The sequence below is a fragment of the Oryctolagus cuniculus genome, chromosome 16 (assembly GCF_051225735.1).
Source record: "Oryctolagus cuniculus isolate XC-2025 breed Fujian yellow rabbit chromosome 16, ASM5122573v1, whole genome shotgun sequence".
Lineage (NCBI taxonomy): Eukaryota > Metazoa > Chordata > Mammalia > Lagomorpha > Leporidae > Oryctolagus > Oryctolagus cuniculus.
The window spans coordinates 24,889,769-24,905,993 of record NC_142882.1 but is presented as its reverse complement, the minus strand read 5'-3'; the positions used below and the strand labels follow the sequence as shown (position 1 = coordinate 24,905,993).

Genomic DNA, 16,225 nt, shown 5'->3' with positions numbered 1-16,225 from the left:
CCACACCCACTATAAGCCTCTAGAGATTCACTGAAAGCAGAACGTCCATTTATCTACAGTGATAATACAATGATAAAAACCATCACAGCAGAAAAAAAAGATGAGTATCTCAAAAACACTAAACAATAAATGCAACAATATGAGAAACAAAAATAAGGAAGACATCATGACACTCCCAAAAGAACATGACACTTCCATACTGGATCATGAAGGTGATGAGATACAAGAAATGCAAGAAATAGAACTCAAAAATTTGATCATATGATTACATAGAAGTAATCAAAAGCAAATGCACAAACTACTGAAATCCATGAAGATCATGAAAGAAAATCTCTCCCATGAAATTGAAATGATAAGGAGGAATCAAGATGAAAGGAAGAATTCAACAGGACATGAAACTGAGATATTAAGGAGAAATCAAAATGAAATGAAGAATTCAATAGAACAAATAAAAAATGCAGCAGTGGAGAGCCTTAAAAATAGAATCAGTGAGGCAGAAGAGAGAATATCAGACTTAGTAGACAGAGCACAGGAAAGTATACAGTCAAACCAAACACAATTAGAGGAGATTAGAAATCTAAAAAAGACTATTGGGAATCTACAGGATACTATAAAAAAGGCAACATTCTGATTCTAGGAGTTCCTGCAGGCATGGGGAGAGAGAAAGGATTAGAAGGCATTTTTAGTGAAATGCTAGCAGAAAACTTACATCCAAGTACAGGAAGCACACAGAACTTTCAATAGACATTACCAGAAAACATCCTTGCCATGACACATTGTAATCAAACTGCAATAGTGTTCGGGGACTTTAATACCCTGCTTTCAGCAATGGACAGATCAACCAGAAAGAAAATCAACAAGGAACCAGTAGATTTAATCGACATTATAGACCAAATAAACCTAACAGATATCTACAGAACTTTTCATCCTACAGTTCCAGAATACACACACATTTTTCTCAGCAGTGCATGGAACTTTCTCTAGGATTTACTACATACTAGGCCATAAAGCAAGCCTCAGCAAATTCAGAAAAATCAAAATCATACCATGCATCTTCTTGGAACACAATAGAATGAAGCTGGAAATCAGCAACTCAGGAATCTCTAGATCATATGAAAACACATGGAGACTGAACAACATGTTCCAGAATGAACAGTGGGTCACAGAAGAAGTCAAAAGAGAATTCAAAAAATTTTCGGGAAGCAAATGAAGATAACAACACAACATATCAAAACTTAAGGGATACAGTAAAAGCAGAGAAATTTCCATGCACTACTGAGAAAAGTCTATTCTGGAACTATAGGATGAAAAGTTCCGTAGGTATCTATAGGTATAGAAATATAGATATCTTAGGTCTATAGTGTTGAATAAGTCTGCTGTTTTCTTGTTGATTTTCTTTCTGGTTGATCTATTCATTGCTGAAAGTGGTATAATGAAGTCCCCTAATACTATTATATTGGAATCTAAGTCTCCCTTTAAATCCTTTAACATTTCTTTTAAATAGGCAGGTGGGCTATAATTATGTGCATGTACATTTATTTATTTATTTTAACTTTTTTAAATGAATATAAATTTCCAAAGTACAGCTTATGGATTACAATGGCTCCCCCCCATAACATCCCTCCCACCCACAACCCTCCCCTTTCCCACTCCCTCTCCCCTTCCATTCACATCAAGATTCATTTTCAATTCTCTTTATAGACAGAAGATCAGTTTAGCATACATTAAGTATAGATTTCAACAGTTTGCTCCCACACAGAAACATAAAGTGAAAAATAATAAATGATTGTTTAAATGATGCTGAAATCAGATCAGACCTATTGTCATGTTTAATCCCTGCACTAACCAATTTTAAGAGATGTTCTTTGAATTTCCTGTGGAATGAGATGATTTGCTGAATGGTGCTATAATGTATAGATTGTCTCTGAAAACCCTATAAAAACCTTGTTAACTGAAGAGTTGGGGCTTTCAACCAGACCCGTGGTATCAATGATATTTGAGAGCCCAGGTCCAGACCTGCAATAAAATTCTCATGTGTTTTACAGCGGTATAGGCTCCTTGGTGGTCTTTGTGGACAATTGAACTGGGCATAATATATCATACAAAAAATTTTAATTTCTAAAAGGAAATGAGCTCACAAATCATTTGGGCCACTAGCATTGAATACCACATCCTGTTTCAACAGCCTGAACATGCAGATGAACATCTGTGAGATGGGATAACTTCAAAGTAAAGTTAAGTTTCAAGATAAAGTCTGGGAGTCGGCACTGTGGTGTAGTGGCCTAAGCCTCTGCCTGCAGTGCCATCATCCCATATGGGCTCCAGTTCAAGTCCCAGCTGCTACACTTCTGATCCAGCTCTCTGCTTTGGCCTGGGAAAGCAGTGGAAGATGCCCCAAGGTGTTAGGCTCTTGCACCCATGTGAGAGACTTGGAATGAAGCTCATGGCTTTGGATTGGTCCAGCTCCAGCCATGTGGGGAGTGACCAGCAGATGGAAGATCTTGTCTGTCTCTTTCTTTGTCTATAAATCTGTACAATAAATAAATAAAATCTTTGAAAAGAAAAGATAAAGTCGGCCTGATTTTGTATCACTCTTTCCTGTTGTTCCTGAGGCCTAAGGCAGCTTTTCTAGTTTATTTCTGCCTGCATAGGGGGGTTCATTCCCTATACTTTTTCAGTGGATAGGGGTGTTTGACAAATTTAACATGGTCTCCTGACTTAAAAAATCTCAGGAAATTGAAAATACAATAATACTCCATCAATATGAAAAAGAGTATGTACAATAAAACTCCAAAACATATTTAATGACAAAAAATAAAATACTTTACTGTTAATATCAGGAACAAGATAGTAATTTGTTTTCACTCTTTTATTCAACTTTGTAGTGAAGATTCTAGCAATAAAAATAAATAAAAGTAGTGAAATTGAAAGGAAGAAGGAAAGATGTCTATTCACAAATATGATCACAACATAGGGGTGAGAATTCTCCACCTTCAAACTCTCACTTGTAGGCATCTTCAGGTTTTAGTGATAGTTTTATTGGAACACAGCTATGCTCATGGATTTATTTATCTATGACTACTGTCACACTACAATGACAAAAAGTTATCACAGAAAACGTATTGGTACAAATAAAAATATTTACTATCATTAGTAAGAGAGTAGTTTGAGAAAGAAAACAACTGACAAGAATTGGTCTAGACAAAAATTCTGATGGCATAAACCAAAAACATAATGAAGCAATAAGTGAGTTTAGTAAAATGAGAAGAAACAAAATCAATACAGAAATCAAATCAAAAAGCTTCTGCCTAGAGTGGCAGTATCTCATATGTGCTCCAGTTTGAGTCCCAGCTGCTCCACTTCTGATCCAGCTCTCTGCTATGGCCTGGGAAAACAGTAGTAGATGGCTTGAGTCCTTGGGCCCCTAAGTCCTCATGGGAGACCTGGAGGAAGTGCCTGGCTCCTGGCTTTGGATCGGCACAGTTCCGGGCATTACGGCCAACTGGGGAGTGAACCAACATATGGATGACCTATCTCTCGCTGACTCTCCTTCTCACTCTGTGTAACTCTGACTTTCAAGTAAATAAGCAAATCTTTTAAAAAAAGGAAAAGGAAAAATATACCTGATAAGTTAATGGTATCCATAATATATGAAGAAATTTTATAGTGAAACACATAAGATGCCAACAAAACAACCCTTAATTCTAAAATAGTAAGTATGTTAGATATAGTTCACCACAGAAGATGTGAGAGGGTGTTGTTGTTTAATAATGGGTTGAACCACCCTCTACAATACTAGCATTCTTTTTTTTCTTTTTTTCACTTTTTTATTTAGTAAATATAAATTTCCAAAATACAGTTTATGGATTACAATGGCTTCCCCCCCATAACTTCCCTCCCACTCGCACCGATCCCATCTCCCACTCCCTCTCCCATTCCATTCACATCAAGATTCATTTTCAATTATCTTTATATACAGAAGATCAATTTAGTATATGTTAAGTAAAAATTTCATCAGTTTGCACCCACACAGAAACACAAAGTGTAAAATACTGTTTGAGTACTAGTTATAGCATTACTTCACATTGGACAACACATTAAGGATAGATCCCACCTAAGAAGTAAGTACACAGTGACTCCTGTTGTTCACTTAACAAATTGACACTCTTGTTTATGGCATCAGTAATCTCCCTAGGCTCTAGTCATGAGTTTCCAAGGCTATGGAAGCCTTTTGAGTTCACCAATTTCGATCTTATTCAGACAGGGTCATAGTCAAAGTGGAAGTTCTCTCCTCCCTTCAGAGAAAGGTACCTCCTTCTTTGATGGCCCCATTCTTTCCACTGGGATCTCACTCACAGAGATCTTTCATTTAGGTCATTTTTTTTTTCCCCAGAGTGTCTCGGGTTTCCATTCCTGAAACACTCTCATGGGCTCTTCAGCCAGATTCGAATGCCTTAAGGGCTGATTCTGAGGCCAGCCAGATCCGAATGCCTTAAGGGCTGATTATGAGGCCAGAATGCTATTTAGGACATCTGCCATTCTATGAGTCTGCTGTGTATCCCACTTCCCATGATGGATCATTCTTTACCTTTTTGATTCTATCATTTAGTATTAGCAGACACTAGTCTTTTTTGTGTGATCCCTTTGACTCTTAGACCTATCAGTGTGATCAATTGTGAACTGAAATTGATCACTTGGACTAGTGAGATAGTATTGGTGCATGCCACCTTGATGGGATTGAATTGGAATCCCCTGGCACATTTCTTTTTTTAAACTTTTATTTAATGAATATAAATTTCCAAAGTACAGCATATGGATTACAATAGCTCCCCCCATAACGTCCCTCCCACCCACAACCCTCCCCTTTCCCACTCCCTCTCCGCTTCCATTCACATCAAGATTCATTTTCGATTCTCTTTATAGACAGAAGATCAGTTTAGCATACATTAAGTATAGATTTCAACAGTTTGCTACCACACAGAAACATAAAGTGAAAAATACTGTTTGAGTACTAGTTATAGCATTAAATCTCAATGTACAGCACACTAAGGACAAAGATCCTACATGAGGAGTAAGTGCACAGTGACTCCTGTTGTTGACTTAACAAATTGACACTCTTGTTTATGGCCTCAGTAATCACCCTAGGCTCTTGTCATGAGCTGCCTAGGCTATGGAAGCCCCCTGAGTTCACTGACTCTGATCATATTTAGACAAGGCCATGGTCAAAGTGGAAGTTCTCTCCTCCCTTCAGAGAAAGGTACCTCCTTCTTTGATGACCCGTTCTTTCCACTGGGATCACACTCGCGGAGATCTTTCATTTAGGTTTTTTTTTCCCCCAGAGTGTCTCGGCTTTCCATGCCTGAAATAATCTCATGGGCATTTCAGCCAGATCCATATGCCTTAAGGGCTGATTCTGAGGCCAGAGTGCTGTTTAGGACATCTGCCATTCTATGAGTCTGCTGTGTATCTCGCTTCCCATGATGGATCGTTCTCTCCGTTTTTTATTCTGTCAGCTATACAATACTAGCATTCTATAAGAGTGCTGATTTGAATTCTGTCTGCTATACTTCCAAACCAGTCATGTTGTTAATGCTCCTGGGAAAGCAGCAGTAGATTCTATATATATTCTGACCCCTGGCACATATGTGGGGGACCTATATTCAGTGATCCTCACCAGGTAATCAGTGAGCCCTGAGTATGTGTAACTTCCCACAGTGACTGCCCAAAGTACCAGCCATACCCTGAGCCCTCCCATGCAGCCTCAGTGTTTTCACAGTCCCAGCACACAAGCTTCCCACAGTCATGAGCACCAAGTCCCCTATTAGTCCTTCCCACCAAATTCAGGTTTCTCTGCTCTGCTGGTTGCTGGGTGTGCAGATACAAACTGGTGCATCTGTTACATATGTCCAAAATGGTGCCTGCCCTCTATCAGCTTGTTACAGGATGCCAGTTTCAGGGTGGTCATGGAGAAAGAAACAAGCCTAGTTTGGCATGTACACTGTCCCACCTAGGGCTCCTAGCTGGATTCCCACCAGGATCTTTCTGCAACTTTATTACCAGTGGCTTGGGCTGCTCCAGTCTGGTCTCACCTCCTGAGCTACTGTTGAGGTTCTTGGCTGCTGGGTTTCTGAGTTGTACATGTCCACACCCTGCATATGGTCCACAGTGTCCCTCTAATTTTTGTGGAGTTTCCTCTGCCATTTTTCCCTAACTCTTCCTTGAGACTGTACTCTCCATTTTTTCATACTATCTTCTCCTAGATTACAACAGTAAGCTCCCTCTCTACTCCTCTATTTTAATCCAATTCCTGATTTATTTTTCTCAAGAAATTCATCAATAGGCTTTTTTATACTCATCTGTTCAATTGTTTATTATTGTGTTCAACAAATACTTATTGAACAACCAAGGCATGTCCATGATAGCCACAGTGGAAAGAAGCATGGCTTTTAAATTTTTAAATTTTATAATAAAAATAATAATCTGTGATAGATTACCAATAGTTTATTTTCTAGAGTATGTATACCAAGTCCTCTTATTTTCCCTACAGTTTAAACCACTATTATATAGCATGTTGAAAAATCGTAGCCATTTGGCCAGTGCCATGGCTCACTAGGCTAATCCTTTGTGTTGCGGCACCACCACACCGGGTTCTAGTCCCCATCAGGGCGCCGGATTCTGTCTGGGTTGCCTCTCTTCCAGGCCACCTCTCTGCTGTAGCCAGGGAGTACAGTGGAGCATGGCCTGAGTGCTTGGGCCCTGCACCCCATGGGAGACCAGGATAAGTACCTGGCTCCTGCCATCAGATCAGCACGGTGTGCCAGCTGCAGTGCGCTGGCTGTGGCAGCCATTGGAGGGTGAACCAACAGCAAAAGGAAGACCTTTCTCTCTCTGTCTCTCTCACTGTCCACTCTGCCTGTCAAAAAAAAAAAAGAAAAATCATAGCCATTTATGATGATAGTGTCAATGACACTGTCATATAATGCTAAGGAATGGCTAAATTTCATCTTTCAAATTGCTTTTATTGGATGCATAATTGTGAGAACATTATTAGAAAGGCTTCACCCTAATAGCATTTTCCCAACCTCACCTCCCTCCCTACAAACTACCCTCTCTAACATGGATTCTGTATCATCTTCACTCTCTCTCTCTTTTTTATTGACATTCAGAGTGGACAGTGAGAGAGAGAGAGAGACAGAGAGAAAGGTCTTCCTTTGCCATTGGTTCACCCTCCAATGGCCGCCGTGGCCAGTGTGCCATGGCTGGCGTGCCGTGGCTGGCGCACCGAGCTGATCCGATGGCAGGAGCCAGGTACTTATCCTGGTGTCCCATGCGGTGCAGTGCCCAAGCACTTAGGCCATCCTCCACTGCACTCCTGGCCCACAGCAGAGAGCTGGCCTGGAAGAGGGGCAACCAGGACAGAATCTGGCACCCCGACCGGGAGTAGAACCCAGTGTGGTGGTGCCACAAGACGGAGGATTTGCCTAGTGAGCTGCAGCTCCAGCCCATCTTCACTCTCTAAAAGAGAATGCACCTGCCAACTAATGTGAAGAGCAAATCACTTCATCTCCTGTTTAGATGCTGCTTTGTGGATACTTGTTTGCTTCTACCTCCAAAAGCAGCCACTCTGTCATTCAACGGTCACTGTTACCTCCTTCAACAAACAGGCACTAAAAAAAGACAAGAGAAATCTCGTACTTCATGGAGTTTGTGTCTTCACAGAGCCTGTAGATTACAATTCTCATCGCTAAGGTCACCAAGGAGTTAGATCAAGACAGACAGAATGGAGTTCCGTGTTAAAAAAAAAATCTTCCTCTAACATATTTGTGTTAGCCCATTAATATTTATTAGATTATTATATAACCTGGTTACTATGTTAGGACAAAGAGATAACAGCATCATGGAACGCACAAGAAAATAAACCTAGGGTGCAGCTATTTTTTCCTTTTTTCATGGAGGTATCTGGCAGTTTGAGAAAGGAAAGAGATTGGGCAAGAGTTCAGGCTCTGGAGCAGCAAAAGGCAATTTTAGCTGAAGGAGTGATGATCCACACTAAAAAGTTCTTGCTTTCCAAAATTCAGAAACAAGCTTCCCAAGTAACTAACAAGTAACTGAGATGCCCCAGGAAGAAAAGGCAGCTAAAGGATTCAGCTAGGTTGACTCCAATGAGACAAGAAGAGAAATCCATTTTTCAACATGATTCTTGAAGGATACTCTGTACCTCATGAAGCATCTGTCCAGGGTCTGGTGTTCTCTTGGTAATGTCAGACATCAAACAGACATCATAATTCCCAGCTAGCTGAACTGTACCCATCATCATTCATTGGCTGGCCCCTTCCCTGGTCAGCAGCACTGAAGCCTGTACCCTATCCCAAGCCATACTTCAACATCCCCAGCTTCTGTAGGACCAGAGACTGGTAAACCAAACTCAAATGAAGACAAGGCACAATAAGAAGAAATATGGGGAAATGTGTGATTCAGGTTTGAGTAGTAGAGACAACATGTGCTTAACTAACCAGTCTTGGTTCCAACCCAGGTCCTGCAACATGTTAGTCTGTCACAAGACTGAGCCAATTATCTTGCTCCTCAGCATCTGTCTCCTCATCTGCAAAGATAAAACGCCTACTTTGCAGAGCTGATATGAAACTTAAATATATATGAAGTGGCCTTCAAAAAACAGTAATTAAAATTCTTATTTCTTTATTAAAGGACAATCCCAAATGGAAGTGAGGAAAGAATCAGATTTTACTAGACATAAATCCTACAGCATAACTCTAAGAATATAAAAAATCAAATCTGAATAACATATAGCAGCTATTTTGATGCAGCAAAATATACATGCACATGCAACAGTTCTACAAATTCCCAGCTTGTGAAATCAGAATTATCTAAACAAAACAGATGTTAATAACCAAAGTGTCTGATGACTTCTGCTCATTTCTTCACCACAAATAAAAACCTTCCAGGATGAAGTCAATGTCCTAGTTTCCTTTCTCTAAGTTTGGGGATGGTTAGGATCACTTCATTGACCTGGGGTTTCCAAGGCAACTGTTAGGGTAATTCTCAAAAGGAAAAGAACACCAATTCTGTGGCAACTGTTCTAGAGACACTCATACAGTAATAGACATTATTACTAGAAATGCAGTGCTCTCAACAGCAGCTATCTCCTTTGGATAATTTACTACATTCAACGCTCTAAGTAGGTAAACTTACACTTCTGCATAAAGAGTAATAATTATTACTACAAGAAACAATCAGAACTCTAAATGGAAAATAAAATTAATTTCATAAAAATAAATTATGAAACCTAAAGCCCAAATTTGCAGCATAACCCAGTATTGTCTTTCCAATAAAAATGTTAATTCTCAAGTGTCTACACCTAAGAGATTCCCACAGCTGCCTCATGTCATCCTTTTCTCGGAGTCCTAGGGAGGGAAAGAAATGGATAAATTATATTCAGCATCCTGAGTGTTTCTGTTTATTATCACATAAATTTATGATAGGTCAACTTTCAGTTCAGCATTTCAATGTTCAGTTATGCTAGAATATTTTATTTGTGGAGTAGGTATGTAACCTAGCAGTTAAAATGCTTGCATACCATGTAGGAGTCCCTGAGTTTCATTTCTGGCTCTAGAACCTGACTCAAGCTTCCTGATAATCCAGATCCTGGGAGACAGAAAACTGCTCTTGCTGCCAACCTAGGAGACCTTGACTGAGTGCCATTTCTGTTGACTCAACCCCAAGTGGACATGAAGAATTTAGCTCTTTCATTACATCCCTATATCTTTGTCTCTATGCCTTCCAAATTTAAAAAATGAAACTAATTCTATTTCTGAGCCATTTAATAATGTACCACATCTAACCATGAACTATAAAGCAACTGAAGTTCTAAACAGAATTATTTTTTTAATTTTTTATTTACATAAGGTGAACAAATTCCATGCATTTCATATGTACTGATTTAGGAGCATAGTAATACTTCCCACCAACCCTCTCTCTCGCCCTTGCTCCCATCTTCCCTCTTCCTTCTTTTCTTGATTTTTCTTTTAATTTTTACAATGACATACTTTTAAAACACCACCAAGTAAAGAATTCATTAGATATCAAGTAAGAAAACCACTGTTCTTCAAGAGTATAGACGAGGGCAGTAAACAATATTGACATTTTAAAGTCTCAATTTTGCTAGCATACATTATATTTTGTCACAGTAAATTTATAAAATATGTTTCAAGATTTGTACTACCTACACATACAAACAAAAGTATATAGAATAAACACAGCCTTCTCTACCAGATCACTTAAAGCACTGTAAAAACATATTGTAGTTGATTTATTTTTAAAAGAAAACTTCTTAGAATTCCACATTCCTCAATTATCACCAGTTTTTCTATTGCCTTTCTTAGTAAAAATTCTTTAAATTCTCTGAACTTATCCATACCAGTCAAAATTCCATAGCAACCATGTATTGAAATGGTTCCTTAACAAACTTAATTATTATCTACTTGTAAACCATTCAAGGTCATTGATATAATGAAATATTTTCTTGCTATGCCCCAGGGAAGATACAATCCTGTTTTATTTCCAGCAAATGTTATCACTGCTAACATTTTTGCAAAAGAAAATGAAGAATTCATAGTTTATTTTTTTTATCCTGATCACATAAACAGTTTTCATCATTCACTTGTAGCAGACTCCTGCATTAAAATCAATTAACTGAGTATTTTATTAAAAATGAAGAAAAGCAATTAGCCTACTAATATAGACTGCAGCTGTTGGTGAATTAAAGGTAGATATTTCTAGCCTCTGGACCCATTTTTGAAGTAAAGTTGATAAGATTTCTTTACAGACAAGAGAGGAATTGTGAAAGAGATATTAATCAAGAATTGCACTGTGGATCTCAGCAGAGCAACTGCAGAAGCTGCCATTAACTCAAGTAGAGAAGACTACCTAAGGGGCAGGTATGAGAAAGAAATTGGCAAGAAAAAGAAATTAAAGGGATACAAAATGGGAAGGAAGAAGTCAAATGATCCCTCTTTGCAGATGATATGGTTCTTTATTTAGGGGACCCAAAGAACTCTACTAAGAGACTATTGGAACTCATAGAGCAGTTTGGCAAAGTGGCAGGATATAAAATCAATGCACAAAAATCAACAGCCTTTGTATACACAAGCAACGCCATGGCTGGGAAAGAACTGCTAAGATCAATCCCATTCATAATAGCTACAAAAGCAATCAAATACCTTGGAATAAACTTAACCAAGGATGTTAAAGATCTCTACTATGAGAATTACCGAATCTTAAAGAAAGAAATAAAAGAGGATACCAAAAAATGAAAAAAATCTTCCATGCTCATGGATTGGAAGAATCAACATCATCAAAATGTGCATTCTCCCAAAAGCAATTTATAGATTCAATGCAATTCCAATCAGGATACCAAAGACATTCTTCTCAGATCTAGAGAAATGATGCTGAAATTCATGTGGAGGCACAAGAGACCTTGAATAGCTAAAGCAAGCTTGTACAACAAAAACAAAGCCGGAGGCATCACAATACTAGATTTCAGGACATGCTACAGGGCAGTTGTCATCAAAACAGCATGGGACTGGTACAAAAACAGATGGATAGACCAATATAACAGAATAGAAACACCAGAAATCAGTCCAAACATCTACAGCCAACTTATATTTAATCAAGGATCTAAAACCAATTCCTGGAGCAAAGACAGTCTATTCAATAAATGGTGCTGGGAAAACTGGACTTCCACGTGCAGAAGCATGAAGCAAGACCCCTACCTTACACCTTACACAAAAATGCACTCAACATGGGTTAAAGACTTAAATCTACACCCGACACCATCAAATTATTAGAGAGCATTGGAGAAACCCTTCAAGATATTGGCACCGGCAAAAACTTCTTGGAAAAGACCTGGGAGGCACAGGCAGTCAAAGGCAAATTTAATATTTGGGGTTGCATCAAATTGAGAAGTTTCTGTACTTCAAAAGAAACAGGAAAATGAAGATGCAACCTACAGAATGATAAAAAATATTTGCAAACTATGCAACAGATAAATGGTTAATAACCAGAATCTACAAAGAGATCAAGGAACTCCACAACAAGAAAACAATCAACTCAGGAGATGGGCCGAGAATCTCAACATTTTTCAAAAGATGAAATCCAAAGGGCCTACAGACACATGAAAAAATGTTCAAGATCACTAGCAATCAGGGAAATGCAAATCAAAACCACAATGAGGTTTCACCGCACCCCGGTGAATGGCTCACATTCAGAAATCTACCAACAGATGCTGGAGAGGATGTGGGGAAAAGGGACACGAACCCACTGTTGGTGCGAATGCAAACTGGTGAAGCCACTATGGAAGTCAGTCTGGAGATTCCTCAGAAACCTGAATATAACCCTACCATACAACCCAGCCATCCCACTCCTTGGAATTTACCAAAGGAAATGAAATTGGCAAAGAAAAAAGCAGCCTGAACCTTAATGTTTATTGCAACTCAATTCACAACAGCTAAGTCCTGAAACCAACTGAAATGCCCATCAACTGTAAACTGGATAAAGAAATTATGGGACATGTACTCTATAGAATACTATACAGCAGTCAAAAACAATGAAACCTGGTCATTTGCAACAAGATGGAGTAATCTGGAAAACATTATGCTGAGTGAAGTAAGCCAGTCCCAAAGGGGGAAATATCATATGTTCTCCCTGATCAGTGACAACTAACCGAGCACCAAAAAGGAAACCTGTTGAAGTGAAATGGACACTTTGACAAACAGTGACTTGATCAGTCCTTTTCGTGACTGTTGATGTACAATTTAATATTTTATCCCTTTTAGTATTTTTTGTTCTAGTTATACTATTGGTTGAACTCTGTAATCAACACACATTTATTCTTCGGTGTTGAAATTTAACTGCAAAATATTTCCTGTTAAATATAAGAGTGGGAACAAGAGAGGGAGCAGATGTACAGTTTGGAACATGCTCAAACGAACTTGCCCCAAATGGTGGAGTTAGAAATGTGCCAGGGGATTTCAACTCAATCCCGTCAAGGTGACATGTACCAATGCCATCTCACTAGTCCAAGGGATCAATTTTAGTTCACAATTGATCACACTGATAGGTGTAAGAGTCAAAGGGATCACACAAACAAGACTAGCATCTGTGAATACTAATAGAATAAAAAAGGGAGAGAACGATCTAACATGGGAAGCGGGATACACAGCACACTCATAGAATGGCAGATGTCCTAAACAGCACTCTGGCCTCAGAATCAGCCCTTAAGGTATTCGGATATGGCTGAAGAGCCCATGAGAGTATTTTAGGCATGGAAAGCCAAGAGACTCTGGAAAAAAAATGACCCAAATGAAAGATCTCTGTGAGTGAGATCCCAGTAGAAAGAACCGGCCATCAAAGAAGGAGGTACCTTTCTCTGAAGGGAGGAGGGAACTTCCACTTTGACTATGACCTTTTCTTAATAAGATCTAAGTCAGCGAACTCAAAAGGCTTCCATAGCCTCGGCAACTCATGACTAGAGCCTAGGGTGATTACTGATGCCATAAACAAGAATGTCAAATTGTTAAGTCAACAACAGGAGTCACTGTGTACTTACTCCTCATGTGGTATCTCTGTCCTTAATGTGTTGTCCAATGTGAAGTAATGCTATAACTAGTACTCAAACGGTATTTTTCACTTTGTGTTTCTATGTGGGTGCAAACTATTGAAATCTTTACTTAATATATGCTAAGCTGATCTTCTTTATATAAAGAGAATTGAAAATGATTCTTGATGTGAATGGAATGGGAGAGGGAGTGGGAGATGGGAGGGGTGCGAGTGGGAGGGAAGTTATGGGGGGAAGCCATTGTAATCCATAAACTCTATTTGGAAAATTATATTTATTAAATAAAATTTAAAAAAAAATAGAGCTACTGAAAATCCAATGAGAGCATTTTGGGCATTGAATGCCAAGACACTGTGGCAAAAAAAAATAAACTACATGAAGGATCTCTGTGAGTGAGATTGAAGTGTAAAGAAGGGGCCACCAAAGAAGGATGTACTTTTCTCTGAAGGGAGGAGAGAACTTCCACTTTGACTATGGCCCTATCTAAATACTGACAGAGTTTTTGGGCTCAAAAGGCTTCCATAGCCTTGCCAGCTCATGACAAGAGCCTCGGGTGATCATTGACATCATAAATAAGAGTGTCAGTTGTTCAATCAACAACAGGAGTCACTGTGCCCTTGCTCCACATGTAGAACCTCTGTCTTTCATAAATTGTTCTATGAGAGTTAATGGTAAAACTTGTCTTCAAACAGTACTTTATACTTTGTGTGTCTGTGTAGGTGCAAACTGTTAAAATCTTTACTTAGTATAGAGTTGATCTTCAGTATATAAAGATAATTAAAAATTAATCTTAATGATGAATGGGATGGGAGAGGCAGTAAGAGATGTGATGACTTGGGGGTGGGAGGGTGGGTATGGGGGATGAATTACTATATTCCAAAAGTTGTAACTATGAAATGTATATTTATTAAATAAAAGCTTTCTTAAAAAAAGATATAGGGTGTGTTCCCTAAGAAGCTAAAAGTGCTGATATCTTTCAGACTAACCTTAGCATTTAAAGCTCTGGCTTTGTTTGAGATTGAATGATGACTATTTGTGCTTGAAGATCCTCCCTGTTAGTTCCTTTTCAGTACGTGTGGCTCAGGTAATCCTTGAGTGGGAAAAAAAGAATTCTAAATTCTGACTTCTGCAAGTTGGATTGTGGAAATGAGGGTTGCCACTGATCTGAAAATAACTGCAGTGGAGCTGTCATCCTACCACTGATTGTTCAGTATCAGTCTAATCCTGCACTTGGAGACTACATGTATCTGACGTTCTCCCTTTGTGTATCTATTCCTTTGGGTATGTGCAGTCATCTCTGTCCATCCTTTTTCTAAAGATTGGTTTACTTATTTAATTGAAAGGCAGAGTTACAAAGAGGGAGGGGGAAGAAGAGAGATCTTAAATTAAAAAAAAAAAAAAACCATAGAGCCACAATGAAATAGATCCGATATGGCCTTTTTTATTTTCATTCTCATAAACTCCATAGTTTTCAAGGTTTTTGCAACTGTTAACCTGTTTATATTTTCATAGTATTAAAATCATTGGTGTTCAATTATTTTCTTTGCTTGAGTTCAGATCCAAATATTTGAAGAAAGAAACTATTATGGCAAATTAGGTACAGTTTTTATGGTTGAGAGATTTCAGTATGTTGTGCATATTCAAACTTCTACAGCTTCATGCCTCCTGCTTTTGAAGCAGTGTATGCTGAGCACTTGAGAGACTGTTATGCATTTGCATGTATATTTTTAATATAAATATGTAATTTCCTTTTTGCTCTATATTGCTAAGTCATAATTCACATGTGTGGTTATCCTATTAATAATGGGCTTTGTAAGCTTTGAACCATTTGAAAAGAATAAATATGTACTGCTGCATATTAGTAATGCTTACTTTTCTTGTATTTACTTCTCTTTTTTAAAGATCATTTTACATTCTTATGTAATATTTGATGCATACAAAATAATATAATTGTTATGCTGAGATAAAAAACACAACAAACTAGCACTCCAAACCACTTAATGTTACCACTGTATTTGTTTTTGGAAAGTGCTTGTTCTTTTATTATATATAATAAAATAAATAACATATATATTATATAATGCATTAATATAATAATATAATGAATATTATATAATATATAATATATAAATATAAAATATATTATATATATATATATAAAACCTTGTACATTTGGGAAAAAATTCCTTAAATGACATCTGATTTCCTGTTTATTCTACTTTACTGAGCTGGCATGGAAAGGGATCTCAGCATTTCTTCAATCTTTCCATTACAGGCCCTTGCCAAGAGCATTGTGGTGGTAAAATGAAAGCAGCATTCCCACCTAAAAACATAAAACATAGCAAAAAAGGAATCTTCTCTGTAATGGAAACAAGTCTGGGAGACATCTACTGGAAAGGAATGAAAAGCAAAAGTGAGCTCCATCTCTTACTGAATTGGCAGATTTTGCTATTGAGTTCCTCAGGTTTCATGAACTTACAGTGTCAGCAGCAAATGATAACATCAGTCACAACACCCATTTTATATTATATGAATTTATGGTTGGAAGAAATTTCTACAAATATTTTTGTCAAAATATTGTGGTTGCTACCA

The 16,225-nt window shown here is 38.1% G+C and overlaps 1 protein-coding gene across 1 annotated transcript in view; it reads left to right on the top strand.

The window, feature by feature from the left end:
- LOC149121611 (uncharacterized) overlaps positions 1–16,016 on the top strand; it is a 51,735-nt gene extending 35,719 nt beyond the window's left edge. Inside the window, exon 4 of the transcript XR_016223427.1 lies at positions 15,909–16,016. The gene's annotated coding sequence lies outside the window, so the exon portion shown is untranslated. The remainder of the gene's footprint in view (positions 1–15,908) is intronic.
- Positions 16,017–16,225: the final 209 nt, after the last annotated feature.